Genomic DNA, 15,001 nt, shown 5'->3' on the forward strand with positions numbered 1-15,001 from the left:
TACCTCCCCCAATTATTACACTTCCTACCTGTGCTGGTTTGAAAGGAAGCATGCCCCCTAAGAAAAGCCATGTTTTAATATAAATCCCATTTCATAAAGGTAGAATAATCTCTATTCAATACTGTATGTTTGAAACTGAGATTGGATCATCTCCCTGGTTGATGTGATTTAGTCAAGAAGGGTTGTTAAACTGGATTAGGGGATGATATGTCTCCACCCATTTGGGTGGGTCTTGATTGGTTTATTGGAGTCCTATAAAAGAAGAAACATTTTGGAGAATGAGAGATTCAGAGAGATTCAGAGAGAGCAACACTACAAAGCAGAGACTCCACCAGCCAGTGACCTTTGTAGATGAAGAAGGAAAACGCCTCCCGGGGAGCTTCATGAAACAGGAAGCCAGGAGACAAAGCTAGCAGATGACACCGTATTCACCATGTGCCCTTCCAGCCGATAGAGAAGCTCTGACTGTGTTTGCCATGTGCCGTCTCACTTGAGAGAGAAACCCTGAACTTCATCGGCCTTCTTGAATCAAGGTATCTTTCCCTGGATGCCTTTGATTGGACATTTCTATAGACTTGTTTTCATTAGGACATTTTCTCGGCCTTAGAACTGTAAACCAGCAACTTATTAAATTCCCCTTTAAAAAAGCCATTCTGTTTCTGGTATATTGCATTCTGGCAGCTAGCAGACTAGAACACTACCTCACCCCCATTTCAAGGGAAAAGTTCTGGGAGAAAACTTCAATAAGGTGTTATTGCCTGTGTGTGGATTCACACGAGTCCACATCTGCCATCACTCCTCTTCACTGTTTTCTTGTTCTCTTTCTCCTTCCAGAAAGATAGAGGTGATGATAAGAGAAGTTGAGACCAAGACCAAACCTTCCCTTCTTTTCTCCAAGCTGGAATTCTCCTCTCTTCCAAGAAATGACAAAACACAGAGGAGGCCCAACCCGATGACTACAAGCCCTCCATTGGCCAATTTTAACCCAGCCCTCTACTTTCTTACTCTATTGCTGTGAACACAGAGAACAGAACAAGAAAAGACCGTTTCAGACGAAATAAATGCTTCTAGGCTTGTGTCTTTACAGATTCATCTTGGCATCCATTTAGAGGGCATGCCACTCTACTCTCCTTTTGGCCTTCAGCAGCAATCCCCACCAGAACTTTCCCTTGTATTTTTGTGGCTTGTGTTCTTTAGTAATTTGTATGTTTACATCACCTCTGCTACAAAATTATAAGTCTCTTGTGGTCTGGCCCTATAGGTCGTAGAGCATATTGATAAAGAGAACAGATTCTGGAGTTAGACTGACATTTAATTAATCTCTTGGTTTTCCCTTCTACTAAATGGGCATAATTTTATTCTTATCTTTCAAGATTGTGAAGATTTTTTTAAAAAGTTATATTTTTAGGCTTAGAACAATGCTTGACACATGGCAAAAGCTACAAAAGGGTTAACTATTATTATTATTAGTAGTAATATTATCATTGTCATCACCATCTTGTTAAGAATCAAACTCCCTACCATGACCCCCAAACTCTAGAACCTCATCCATTGCTTTTTTTTCTTTACAACAGGTATAGAAGTTTATTTCATACTGACAAATGAGCTAATTCACCATGAGACCCAACAAACCTAAATGTTTATATAAATAACGACATAAGCAAAAACGAATAGAATGGCAAAGAGAAATAAACAAATCCAAAATTACATTTAGAAAATTTACCACCATTCTTTCAATAATTGAGAAAACAAAGAGAAAATCAGTAATACTATAGAAGACTTTAATAGTATTATCAACGAACTTGTCATAATTGACGTTTATAGAAAATTCCACCAATAAACCACAACAGAACACACATTCTTGGTAACAAGAAGAATGAACAATCAATACATGCAATAACGTGGATGAATCGCAAAATAATATGCTGGGTCAAAGAAGACAGACCAAAAACAAGTATAGACTTAGATTCCATTTATACAAGGTTCTAGAAAACTCAAACAAATCTGTGGTGACAGAAAGCAGAACAGTTGCCTGAGGATGGAGAAGGGGGTCAGGGAATGACATTCCAACTGAATGAAGCTCTAACTGTAAAACTTTGGGGTATTAGCCAGCTGGAGAAGACATTTGGAGAGTCAAGGAGTTGTTTACCCTCACATCCAATTTCAGTCCTCTGTGAGGTGTATCTCCACCAGCAACTGGGATTGTGCCTTTGGCACTCTTCATTGAGATGGCATTAAATGAGCCAGAAGCTGCATGTGTAAATCAAAGAAAACAAAAATGCATCAAAAGCAAATGTTACTAGAAATATAAATAAGTTCTTGCAAGAACTACTTCAAAGGTATGATTCTTGCACAAAGAGCGTTTAAGTCCAGGGTACAGAGGGAAAACTGCTATTATATGCTATGGGGTGTTTAACAGGAAAACATCAGCAGTACTACAGCAACACCAGGGGTAAATAATGGGTCGAGGGACAAGAGTCAAGGGGAGGTTTAGATTTCCGATTTGGTGAGGGTGCATTTATTGGTTATCTTTCTCTTAGGAACAATGAAATTATCTAAAATTGAGAGTGTTGATAGACTGTGGAGTTTGGGTTTTATACATGATGCCTAATGAATGCAGGTGGCTGAAGGATGCACTGACTGAGAAGTACATTGGCAAACGACAGTGTATACTTATGATCGAATATTGTGCTGCTACAAAAAGGAACAAAATTATGAGGCATGCAACAATGTGAATGAACCTGTGGGACATTTGGTGAGGCAAAATAAGCCAGAGACAAAAGAGCAATTATTGATGGTCTCCTTTAGAAAATGCTTATAAGAAAACGGGCTAGACTGTAAGTTCTTATAGCAGTCGTATTTAGTCCAGAGTGGCAATTATTATTTCTGGATTTTGAGAGGATCTTTTCTATATCTGTAACCTGGTATTTAGAGATAAGAATAAAGCTGATCAGGTCAGGACTAAGGTAATTCAGAAAACAGGAGTAAGGAAGACATTGTCTATATTTTAGAGCCATACCTATTCTTTGAGACCAAAGGAAGAAAGGTTTATTTTGTCTGGACCTAAATTTTCTATAGCGCATAATCTAACTCAACCTGTCTGGATAGCTCATTTGAACAATTGAAACACAGGGAGCCCAGAATAAAAATGAGGGCCCTTAATCCTGTATAGCTTAATGTAATGCCTGGATACATCCTAGAATATATTAAGCAAATCAGCAAAAAGTATCAGCAAAGTCCCTTGAGGGATGGGAGAAAAAATATGGAACTATTAAACTTTACCACTGGGGAAACCTCTGATACTGTGTCAGACATTAGGGACACCCAAATCAAAAGGCCAAGCCCTTGAGCTTGAGGCTTAGTCTTGTGAAGCTCATGTAGGTATGCCTAAGAGTCACTTCTGAAGGACCTCTTTTGTTGCTCAGACCTGGCCTCACTCTCTCTGCCCAACTCTGTAAGTGAAACCATTGCCCTCCCCCGTACGTGGGACATGACATCCAGGGGTGAAAGTCTCCCTCACGGCGTGGGAGACGACTCCCAGGGTTGAATCCAGACCTGGTACCGTGGGATCAACAATTTAAAAAAAATAATAAAATAAAATAAAAAGCAAATGTTATCAGCATCTATCTATTCTTCATTTAGGTTTATACTGTGGGACAAAGACTTTTATTTTTTGAGTGTATTTTTTTAAAGTCATTTCCCTTAAACCTCTCAATGCACAACAGCAACAACAGTCAAACCCTGACTGGGTCTCTCTGAGACTTTGCGACTTTAATAATTGCACTATGTATTTTTGAATTTCATGGTAAGAAAGATGAGGGGTCGTGTATTGGTTTCACTCATAGGAGCAGGTGATTTGAAGAATAAAAGAAGTCCATGTAAGGAAGCATTCTTGTGAAGTCATTTTCAGATGAAACTCAAACCTCAATGCAGGAAAAGCACTACTGTTCCATAAAGGAAATTGGCCCTGACATAGGAGTTTAGTTTAAAAGGACTGGATTTCATGGTGATAGATCACTAGATCATGAGGTGCTGACATTCGAAGGCTTGGAAGGCTGCTGTGGGAGCAGGGCAGATCTTTGCTTGACCGGCTGTTTTGAGGCTTTTTCTGAGTATTCTTGATCTGATACTTGGAGGCTGCTTATCTGTGATGTAACCAGTTGGTATTTGTTTATTTCTACAAGTGAATCCATCTCTTCTTCAAATCTCCAGCAAGTCCAGAAATCCTCCTTACGTTTTGGAGGAGACATGTTGGTTTAGTTTGCTGAAGCTATCTGAATGAAATATACCAGAAATGGGCTGGCTTTTTACAATGGGAATTTATTAGTTTACAAGCTTACAGTTCTGAGCCTGCAAAAATATTCCCATTAAGGCATCATCAACAGGCAATCGAGCAATCCAGCACTCCCCTGTCACATGGCAAAGGCACATGGCAGCATCTGCTGGTCCTTCTCTACTGGGTTTCGTTGCTTTCAGCTTCTGACTGCTCTGCCCATGGCTTTCTTTCTGAGCTTCTGTGTGTATCCTTCTCTCTCAGCCTCTCTTCTTTCTATCTTCTGTGTCCCATTGCTCTTTAATTACAGACTACACTGGGTTTTTTAGCCTGTTCCATAAAAAGGCTGTCCTTGTACATTTAGCCCCAGGAACTTTGCACATGCTAATATCAGTTTCCCTAACTACAATATAAGTTTTATAAAAATAGGGAGTTCTCTTTTTTGGTTCCCCACTGTGTCCTAAACAACTAGCAAGTGTCCAGTAATATTTGTCTAACAAATATCTACTGCAACAATTAGGCCCAAAGCCTGGCACAAAGTCAAGTCTGACTATTCTGCTCTATTCTAGCTTGTTCTGTTCTACTCTATCCTATGCTATTCTATTCTGTTCTATTCCACTGTGTTCATTTCCAGGCAAACCATTCCATTTTAAACAATTGATTTCACTGAGCCGCAGCTTAAAAAAAAAATACTGTGCTATTGTATTTTCATGCATGGAGGAGGCATTAGCAAAATTGCTGAGTTCTGCTGGTCTCCTGGGTGCAGAGGGTCCACATGGACACAGAAGCAATGGGATAAGGAAATGACTGACATTTAGGCTCCGTTGGAAAGAAAAATCTTCCTATCTTTTTAATGTCTGTAGCATTTGTAATAACACCCCTCTTTCCTTACTGATATTAGTAATCTCTTTTTTCTCTCAATTTCTTGCAAGAAAACAGAAGCTACAAATATTATTTTATTAGTCTGTTCAAAGAACCAACATTTGACATTGTTGACTTGCTCTATTGTACATTTACTTTCTTTTTCACCAGTTGTTGCTCTTATCTTATAATTTCCTTCCTCCTACTTTCTTAGGGTTCCATTTGCTGTTCCTTTCTCGGATTCTTGATATGGAAGCTTAGATCACTGGCTTTCAACCTTTCTTATTTTCTGATCTACCCATTTAGAGCTATATATTTCTCCTAAGCACTACTTGAAATGCATCCCCCCAACTTCTGTAAATAAACTCAACGGATTCCTCCTGTTATTCAAGGTCCTGCCAGCTCACATCTACTTCCCAGACCTGCTTTGCAGACTTGGAGCTCCAGCCAGCCCAGACCTCAAAGAGGAGCAGGGCTGGCTCTCTTAAGGAATAGGAAGGAGTCCAGTGTGGCTTAGAATTCAAGAGTGAGTGAGGGATGAGCTTGAGAGGAAGGCAGGGACCAGATCATGAGGTGAGGTTAGGGAGTCTGTTTGAATGATGGCCAAGGCTAGGTAATCATATGAGATTTACTGTTTGACAAGCACTGTCCTAAGTACCATAAAAATACAATCCATTTTATTCCTCACAGCATCCCTATAAGATAAGTGTAGTCAGAGTGCCATATGCCCCCTCCACACAGGGAAGGCATTTATCTTCTTATAAAGCCCTCTTCAAGGTCCCCTGAAGAGTGCCAGGGGCCCTGGAATTCTTCTGACTACCCTCAAGGTCAGCACTGTGTCTCCCGATCCCTCTCTACCCAGCCCCAAGGACAGCCTCAACAAGCCACCTTTGTGTTTCCACCTTTCCCTGACTGCTTCCCCCAGAGCCGCCCTGTGCCAACCCTCAGCCCTGGGCTGTGCCTCCCGCTGTGTTTACGGCTGATGGGGCCCTCAGTCTCTTCGTGCAGGGCCTTTCCATGTTCCTCTGCTGCCCTCTGCTTGTCTTTGAAAGAGAAAGAAAGGGAGGAGGACGGGGGAAAATGGAAGTCAACGCACCAGGACGGCCCACCCAGAAGGGAAGCAGATTACCAGCCCTGGGCTGGGAATCCCCAGCCTCAGCAACAATGCCCTATTTACTTGATTTCCTGCAGTCCTGCCCCACGTCCTGGCTGGCAGCCTAGAAGGCACGCGGCATAACATGGAGGGCAGGCATCCCCGACTGAGCTGGAAGAAGTGTCTGCCCATGCCAGGGGACCTCCAGACAACCCTTTGACCCAGCACCCAGAGATCAAGGGGCAGGCATGGGAGGGCTCCAAGCTGGAGGACTGCAGATGGTGGCAGAGGTACGCGGTGCAGATACAAGGACTCTGATATAAAACTCAGTACCAGGGGAGTAAAAAGCTGAAGGCATATGTGTGTGAGGAGATTACTTCATAGTAATGGAAAAACCCATCCAGCCAGCTCAGTTCTACTTCCCAGATCCCCCTTTATTCTAGGGTGTGAGGCCTCCCATCTATTTCGGGGTGAGTCACCAGAGTGTGAGGTCTCCGATCTGTTTGGGGGTCTGTGTTCAGGGTGTGAAGTTCTGAGCTGTTTGAGTTACGGTATCATGTCTCACACTTATGGGCCTGTTTCTGAGCCAAGATCTCTAAGCTATTAAGATGTCTATGAAAAAAAAATTTTTATTAATAATAAAAATTATTTAAAATTTTTTTAAATACCAAAAAACACCAAACAACCGCAAACATTCTTAACTTTTGATCGTTCTGTTCTACCTATATAATCAGTAATTCACAATATCATCACATAGTTGCATATTCATCATCATGATCGTTTCTTGGAACATTTGCATCTATTCAGAAAAAGAAATAAAAAGAACACAGAAAAAATTCATACATACCATACCCCTTACACCTCCCCTTCATTGATCACTAGCATTTCAATCTAAATTTATATTAACATTTGTTCCCCTATTATTTATTTTTATTCCATATGTTTTACTCATCTGTTGATAAGGTAGATAAAAGGAGCATCAGACACAAGGTTTTCACAATCACACAGTCACATTGTGAAAGCTATATCATTATTCAATCATCCTCAAGAAACATGGCTACTGGAACACAGCTCTACATTTTCAGGCAGTTCCCTCCAGCCTCTCCATTACATCTTGACTAACAAGGTGATATCTACTTAATGCGTAAGAATAACCTCCAGGATAACCTCTCGACTCTGTTTGGAATCTCTCAGCCATTGACACTTTATTTTGTCTCATTTCACTCTTCCCCCTTTTGGTCGAGAAGGTTTTCTCAATTCCTTGATGCTGAGTCTCAGCTCATGAAAAAAAATTTTAAATAAAAATAAAAGATTTATATGTCCCAGGGTGTGATGTTTCTGAATTCTTTCGAGGTGTGATCTCTGGGGTCTTTCCTATCCCCAGCCCACCTCTCACCTCACCTCATCATTACCTTTTGTGTTCGTGGAATGTTTGCCTCATCCTGAGCTGAGCCCTCTTTCTCTCATGCAGGTTACCTGTCTGGCATCTGAGAATATGAGTTTGAGATTCTTGTTTCTAGGCACACCCCAGTTACCCCCCCCCACACACACAAACAGTCTGTGGTATGGATATTGTGTTTAACAAGTCCTCTTCCTTTATAGAGTTACACAATAATGTATACAGATTTTTAGAAACTTTTAAAACTGTGTAATATAAGCATCTATACAAAGCAAAGAAAGAAAAAAGCAATAGTTTGCAAAGCACTCTTCAACAAGTAGTTACAGGACAGATGCCAGAGTTTGTCATGGGCTACTATCCCATCCTCTTAGATTTTTCCTTCTAGCTGCTCCAGAACATAGGAGGCTAGAAGGAATAAATATTCTTTTATCATCACAATCGACTGTTTTTTTTCTTTTTTGTGAAAAATAACATATATACAAAAAAACAATAAATTTCAAAGCACAGCATAACAATTAGCTATAAAACAGATTTCAGAGTTAGGTATGAGTTACAATTCCACAATTTTGGGTTTTTACACCTACTTACTCTAAGATACTAAAAGAAATATCAATTTAATGATTCAGCAATCATATTTGTTTAACCCTACCTTCTCTGTATAACTCCACCATTACCTTTGATCTTTGTATCCCACTCTTTTAGGGGTATTTGGGCTATGATCATTCTAACCTTTTCATGTTGGAAGGGGTTGTTGATTATATTGGACAGGGGGATGGAACTAGTTGATGTTCTGGAGAGGCTGGTCCCTCTGCATCTCAGGACTTAGGTGGTCCAGGGACCCATCTAGAGGTTGTAGGTTTCTGGAAAGTTACCCTAGTGCGTGGTACCTTTGTAGAATCTCATATATTGCCCTAGATGTTCTTTATGATTGGCAGGAATGGTTTGGGTTGGGGGTTTGGTAAGTTATGATAGGTAGCAATGTCTAACTGAAACATTCATAAGAGTGACCTCCAGAGTAGCTTCTCAACTATTTGAACTCTCTCAGCCACTGATACCTTATGTATTACATTCTTTCTCCTTTTTGGTCAGGATGGCATTGTTGATCCCATGGTGCCAGGGCCAGATTCATCCCTGGGAGTCATCTCCCACACTGCCAGGGAGCCTTTCACTCCTGGATGTCATGTCCCACATAGCGGGGAGAGCAATGATTTCACTTGCAGAGTTGGACTTAGAGAGGGTGAGGGCAGATCTGATCAACAAAAGAGGTCCTCCAGAAGTAACTCGTAGGCACCCCTATAGGTAGGCTAAGCTTCTGTGCTATATACATAAGCTTCACACAAGCAAGCCTCAAGATCAATAGCTTGGCCTATAGATTTGGGTATCCCTAAAGTTTGACACTGTATCAGGGGTTTCCCCGGTGGTAAAGTTTAATAATTTCATATTTTTTTCTCTCATTCTTCAAGGGACTTTGACAAAACTTTTTGATTATCTGCTTAATATACTCTGGGATGTATCCAGGCATTACATTAAGCTATACAGGATTAAAAGGCCCTCATTTTTATTCTGGGCTCCCTGTGTTTCAATTGTTCAATGAGCTATCCAGACAGGTTGAGTTAGATTATGTGCTACAGGAAATTTGGATTCTGGACAAAATAAACCTCTCTTCCTTTGGTCTCACAGGATAGGTGAGGTTCTAAAATACAGACAATGTCTTCCTTACCCCTTAAGGTAATATTCTGAATTACCTTAATCTCAGACTGATCGGCTCCATTCTTATCTCTAAATACCATGTTAAACATATATAAAACAGTCTCTCAAAATCCAGACATGACAATTACAGCTCCAGACTAAATGTGACTGCTGTAAGAGCTTACAATCTTGGCCCCAGCTTTCTTATAAGTATTTTCTAAACGTGATCATACAATATTTGCTCTTTTGTTTCTGGTTTATTTTGCCTCATCAAATGTCCCACAGGTTCATTCACAATGCTGCATGCCTCACAACTTCGTTAATTTTTGTAGCAGCACAATATTCAATCGAATGGATACACCGTTTGCCAATCTACTTCTCTGTCAGTGCATCTTAAAGCCACCTGCATTCATTAGGCATCATGTATAATGTCCAAAGTCCACAGTCCATCAACACTCTCAATTTTAAGATAATTTCCCCTTTTAAAAAGGGGGAGTTTAATAAATTGTTAGTTTATAGCTATAAGGCCGAGAAAATATCCCAATTAAAACAAGTCTATAGAAATGTCCAATCTAAGGCATCCAGGAAAGATACCTTGATTCAAGAAGGCCGATGAAGTTTGGGGTTTCTCTCTCAAGTGAGAAGGCACATGGTGAACACAGTCAGAGCTTCTCTATTGGCTGGAAGGGCACATGGTGAATACGGTGTCATCTGCTAGCTTTCTCTCCTGGCTTCTGGTTTCATGAAGCTCCTGGGGAGCTAATTACAGATTTAAACATACAGTACTAAACAGAGATTAGAAGAAATGGCTGCCTTTACAAAATGGGATTAGGATTAAAACATGGCTTTTCTAGGGTACATATATCCTTTCAAACCAGCACAATTTCTGTGTTCCTGAGAGAAAGATAACCAATAAATACACACTCACCAAATAGAAAATCCAAACCTCCCCTTAACTCATGTCCCTACCCCCATTATTTACCCCTGGTATTGCTGAGATACTGTTGATGTTTTCCTGAAGTTATATACTCTTTGCACAAGATTCTTACCTTTGCAGTAGTTTATGCAAGAACTTATTTATATTTGTATTGTTAATCAGTGGAACACGTGTCTATACAACCCCTTTCAATAATCTTCACCTTCAACATAGTAATATTATTTATGGACCCACTAGTGAACCACCTTCAATTCCATCAATTCCCTTACAATTAAGTTCAACCTCATTAGTCAACAGTTCACCCATCTACAGCTTCCGTATATCTCTACATCCCCTATATTCTGTATTATAACCCTCTGATTATACCTTATCATAATCATAAAAGTGGAATCATACAGTATCTGCATATAGATTTTTAATGCAATTTTATTGGGATATTTTCACACACCATGCAAACTATTCAAAATATGAAATCGCTGGCTCACAGTGCCATCATATAGTTGTGAATACATCACATGGTCAAATTTAGAACAATAAATATAGATTTTGTGTAAGTGATTCCAACAGTACATCAATGTATAGATTCCATAGGGAACCCCCACCCTCCATGCCAAAATGACCACTGGGATCATTTTCTTATTTTTGCTCCCAGACACTTTTCTCTGCATTTACATATTGCATGCACATGCACACGTCCACATTCACACACTCTCGCTCACACACACACACAGAGGATCGCCATTCCAGGTCCTGCCTGCTTTTCCCTGTTAACAGCAAGTCCCATAGATGGGACACCCCCCACGCTCACCCCAGCAGTATACACAGATCCCATTCAACCTCTTTCCTGTCCAGCAGGTGCTTCATGGTATAACCCGAACATCCCTCCCCAATTTGTTTTACCCTCCAACAGTCATGGCTATTGCGACGATTAAGGTTCAGTGTCAACTTGACCACGTGATGATGCCCAGTTGTCTGGTCAGGCAAGCACTGCCCTGACCCATTGCTGCAGGGATATTTCATGGCCAGAGCTGAAGGTCAATGGAACCCAGAAGAGAAGAGGAAAGCCAAGAGAGGCTGCTATGTGCCTTGCCATGTGACAGAGGAGCAAAGGAACAAGGATCTTTGGTAGCCAGCCCCAGATGTCTAGTGTTCTGGAAAATAGCATTGCCTTGATGACGGTTTGATTTTGGACTTCTCCTAGCCTCAAAACCATGAGCCAATAAATTTCCAATTTAAATCCAAACCATTGCATGGCATTTAATTTGGCAGCTAGGAAACTAAAACACCATCCTTGTGCACACAGCTCTGTGCACAGCAGTGTTTTTTAGGAACACATTCTTAGAACTGAAATTGCTGTGTGTCAAAGGGATTTTTCATTCAACAAACACCTAATAAGCATGTGCTCTGTGCCAGGCACTGTTCTAGGTGATGGGGAACATGAGGATACGAGACAGACAAATGTCCCTGCCCACACGGAGCTGTCATTCTAGGGGCAGGAGGGGAGTAAGTGTAGATGCTCAATACAATACCGGAAGGTTTTACTGGCATCGGTGGTACACTCACTGGCTTTCTTTTCAGTACCCTCAGAGGGGCAGGATCTCTGCAACAGGAGGCTGGACACCTTGACCTTTGTTCTCTACAAGAACTGCAGGATCTGGGGTTGTGTGGTGGTTTGAGTAACACACCCCAATTTAGACATGTTCTTAATCTTAATACATGTCCCCATAGGTGTGAACCCATTGTAATTAGGACCCTTTGATGATATTATTTTTTGTTAAAATATGGCTAAGTGAACCAGGGCGGGCCCTAATCTGGATTATGGGAAGCCTTTTAAAGATAAGCCAGAGTTCACAGAAGCCAGAAAGGAGAGAACATTACCATGTAACTTTTTCATGTTGGAAGGGTCTGTCAATAATATGGGGCAGGGATCGAGGGGGTTATTTTTGTTTTTTATTTTAACAGCATCTTCAGGCCCATATTATTGACAGCCCCTTCCAACAGGAAAAAGTTAGAGTGAGCAGAGCCCAAATAACCCTAACAAAAGGGATAGAAAGGTCAAAGGTGATGGTGGAGTTATATAGAGAAGACAGGATTTAACAAATGAATGGGAATGCTGAATCATTAAATTGATGTCTCTTTTAGTCTCGAGTATTTTACAGCAGCTAGAAGTAAAAACCTAAAATTGTGGAATTGTAACCCATACCATACTCTGAAATCTGTTCTTCAACTAATTCTGGTGCTGTGCTTTGAAATTTATTGCTTTTTTGTATATATGTTATTTTTCACAAAAAATAAAAGTCAATTGTGATGACAAAAAAATATTTATACAGGCCACGGTGGCTCAGCAGGCAGCATTCTCACCTGCCATGCTGTAGACCCAGGTTCGATTCCCGGTGCCGGCCCATGAAAAAAAAATAAATTTATGCCTTCTAGCCTCCCATATTCTGGAGAAGCTAGAAGGAAAAATCTGAAAGGATCATATGGTAGCTCATGACAAACTCTGGAATCTGTCCTGTAACCACTTGTTGAAGAGTGCTTTGAAAACTATTGCTTTTTCCTTTCTTTGCTTTGTATAGATGTTATATTATACCATAAAAAAAGTTAAAAAAAAAAAAACCCTAGAGAGAAAAACCCCATTCTAAGAGACCAAATATTTTATTGAGGCAAAAGGATAATTTAACTCATGAAACTCAAGAACACAGGAAAAAAAGAACGATGACAACAATAAAAAATAATTTCCTTGGATATATTTTTCTACACAAAACATTAGCCACTTTCTCAATACGCCAAAGATTTCCAATAAATAATTTTATGGCAAAAGGGACCACATCAGAACCATAAGTAAAAATTGATCCCGACAAGTGGGGAACACAAGTCACAGTGCTCTCACAGGCACACTGGTAGAGCCATACAAGAATGTCAAGGCCACCCAAAGTTCAGCCTGCAGTTTAGCCTTTTGTGAATGTGAATGAGTGGAGTTTCCACATTGCTTTACAGAACAATTCCATCTGGTGAGGTTGCGGTGATGAGTGAAGCCAAAGAGTACAACACGAGAAGTAGTTTCCCGCAATGCCTTTGTCCTCTGACCAATGCACTAGGTTTGAATGCTGAAGTCTGGCTTCAGGCTGGCAGTTCTTCAGCAGGGTCACTTCTCACCCATGTTTTAAGTCTTCTGTGCCTATCACGCAGGGAAAAGTTCAGGAGGGCTCTCGCCACAGCAATACTTCGCTATGGGATCCCTATAGGTATTGTCATGTTGCACACTCTGGGACAAGGTCCTGCATTTAGCTAAACACAATTCAAAGTGACTTTCCACTGCCATGAAGAGGTTCTGGAATGCCACGGTTGTCCGGTTGAGGAAGTGCTCCAGGAGAAGTTGCTTGTTGGGCTGCAAACAGTATTTGTAGGTGCTGTAGTAACCGTTAGACAAGCAGCCATCCCAGAAGTACTGCTTTGTGCTAGGCACGTTGACATGACACCCGCAAGTCCTTCCTTTCACAAATGTATCCTAGTTCATCCGTGATGAGGTGCTTCTCTTGAATAGAATTATGACACTGATTGCCTGATCGACTGCTGTTGCTCAGGCTAAACTGTACTTTCCAGGGAATGGGCTGATTATGGTCTTGAATCTGGAAGAGATTCTGATTTCTCACTGCTCGCTCCTCCTGCCTGAAGGTGATGGTGAGGAAGCAGACCAATCAGAGCTGAAGTCCAGGGCCAGCACCCTCCTCTTCCGCAGAAGCCGGTGCTACAGCATGGCGGCCAGATTCGCCATCCTGGCTCCCCACAGCCCCACCTTGCCCCAAGACGTGCTGTCCAGTCCCCCTTAGACCGACTCTTTTCATGGATATTGAGGAGTCAGGAGGAAGTGAAACATCCATAATTTATTAGTTGGAAAGTCTGCAGTGCCTGTGATCTCGGGCTTTTCACTTCTCTTCAGAGTTGATCTCACTCAGTTTCTTTATCTGTAAAATGGACCTCATTTGCCCTACTTCCTTTGTCAGGAGGCTTTGAAGATGAAGTCAGTTTCTCAAGTTAAAAATGCTTTGCAAAATAAAGCATCACATGGATGTTAAGACTTTAACATTCAAAGCAATTCAGAACCACGAGAGCCCAGGCAGTCAGAGACCTTTGGAGATGAAGAAGGAAGACACCCCCAGGGGAGCTTCATGAAATAAGAAGCCTGGAGAGAAAGCTAGCAGGTGACACGGTGTTCACCATGTGTCTTTTCAGCTGAGAGAAAAAGCCTGAACTTCATCAGCCTTCTGGAACCAAGATGGCTGATATATGCAATCCATGGAGGATCTTCAGTCAATCACCTGGAAACTGTCAGCATTTGGAACGATCCAGACAGTGACCCCTTGTGGAAAGCAAAGTGCTATGGTGGTATTTAAGGATACAACTTCAGCTTGTCACGCTACGAATGCTCTTCAAAGTAGGAACCCAAGCAGGCTGTTTCGGTGTTTCTGGCATCAACAGTTCATGTCGAAAGCTGTAAGACCCTTCCCCATCACCAAAAACCTATGCTGATTCTTAAAACTTGCTCTCAGTCATTTTTTTTCTCTTGTCATCAGGGCTCTGGTTCAATTTATAACTGTCAGCATAGATAGTTTAGCACTGACAAACGGCACAGCAGAAATTTATTTAGTTCAAGTATCAGAAATCAGAGGTCACGTCACACTCTCTCCTGTGAAACACCTAATGTTGCTGTAGTCACCATCATGGTTTTGCTGTTTTGGAGGAGAAGTT

The 15,001-nt window shown here is 41.2% G+C and overlaps 1 pseudogene; it reads right to left on the minus strand.

Annotated features, from left to right (window-relative positions):
- Positions 1 to 13,433: 13,433 nt before the first annotated feature.
- On the minus strand, positions 13,434 to 14,027 carry LOC143671585 (SREBP regulating gene protein pseudogene; annotated as a pseudogene).
- Positions 14,028 to 15,001: the final 974 nt, after the last annotated feature.

Source organism: Tamandua tetradactyla, chromosome X (genome assembly GCF_023851605.1).
Source record: "Tamandua tetradactyla isolate mTamTet1 chromosome X, mTamTet1.pri, whole genome shotgun sequence".
NCBI classification, from domain to species: domain Eukaryota; kingdom Metazoa; phylum Chordata; class Mammalia; order Pilosa; family Myrmecophagidae; genus Tamandua; species Tamandua tetradactyla.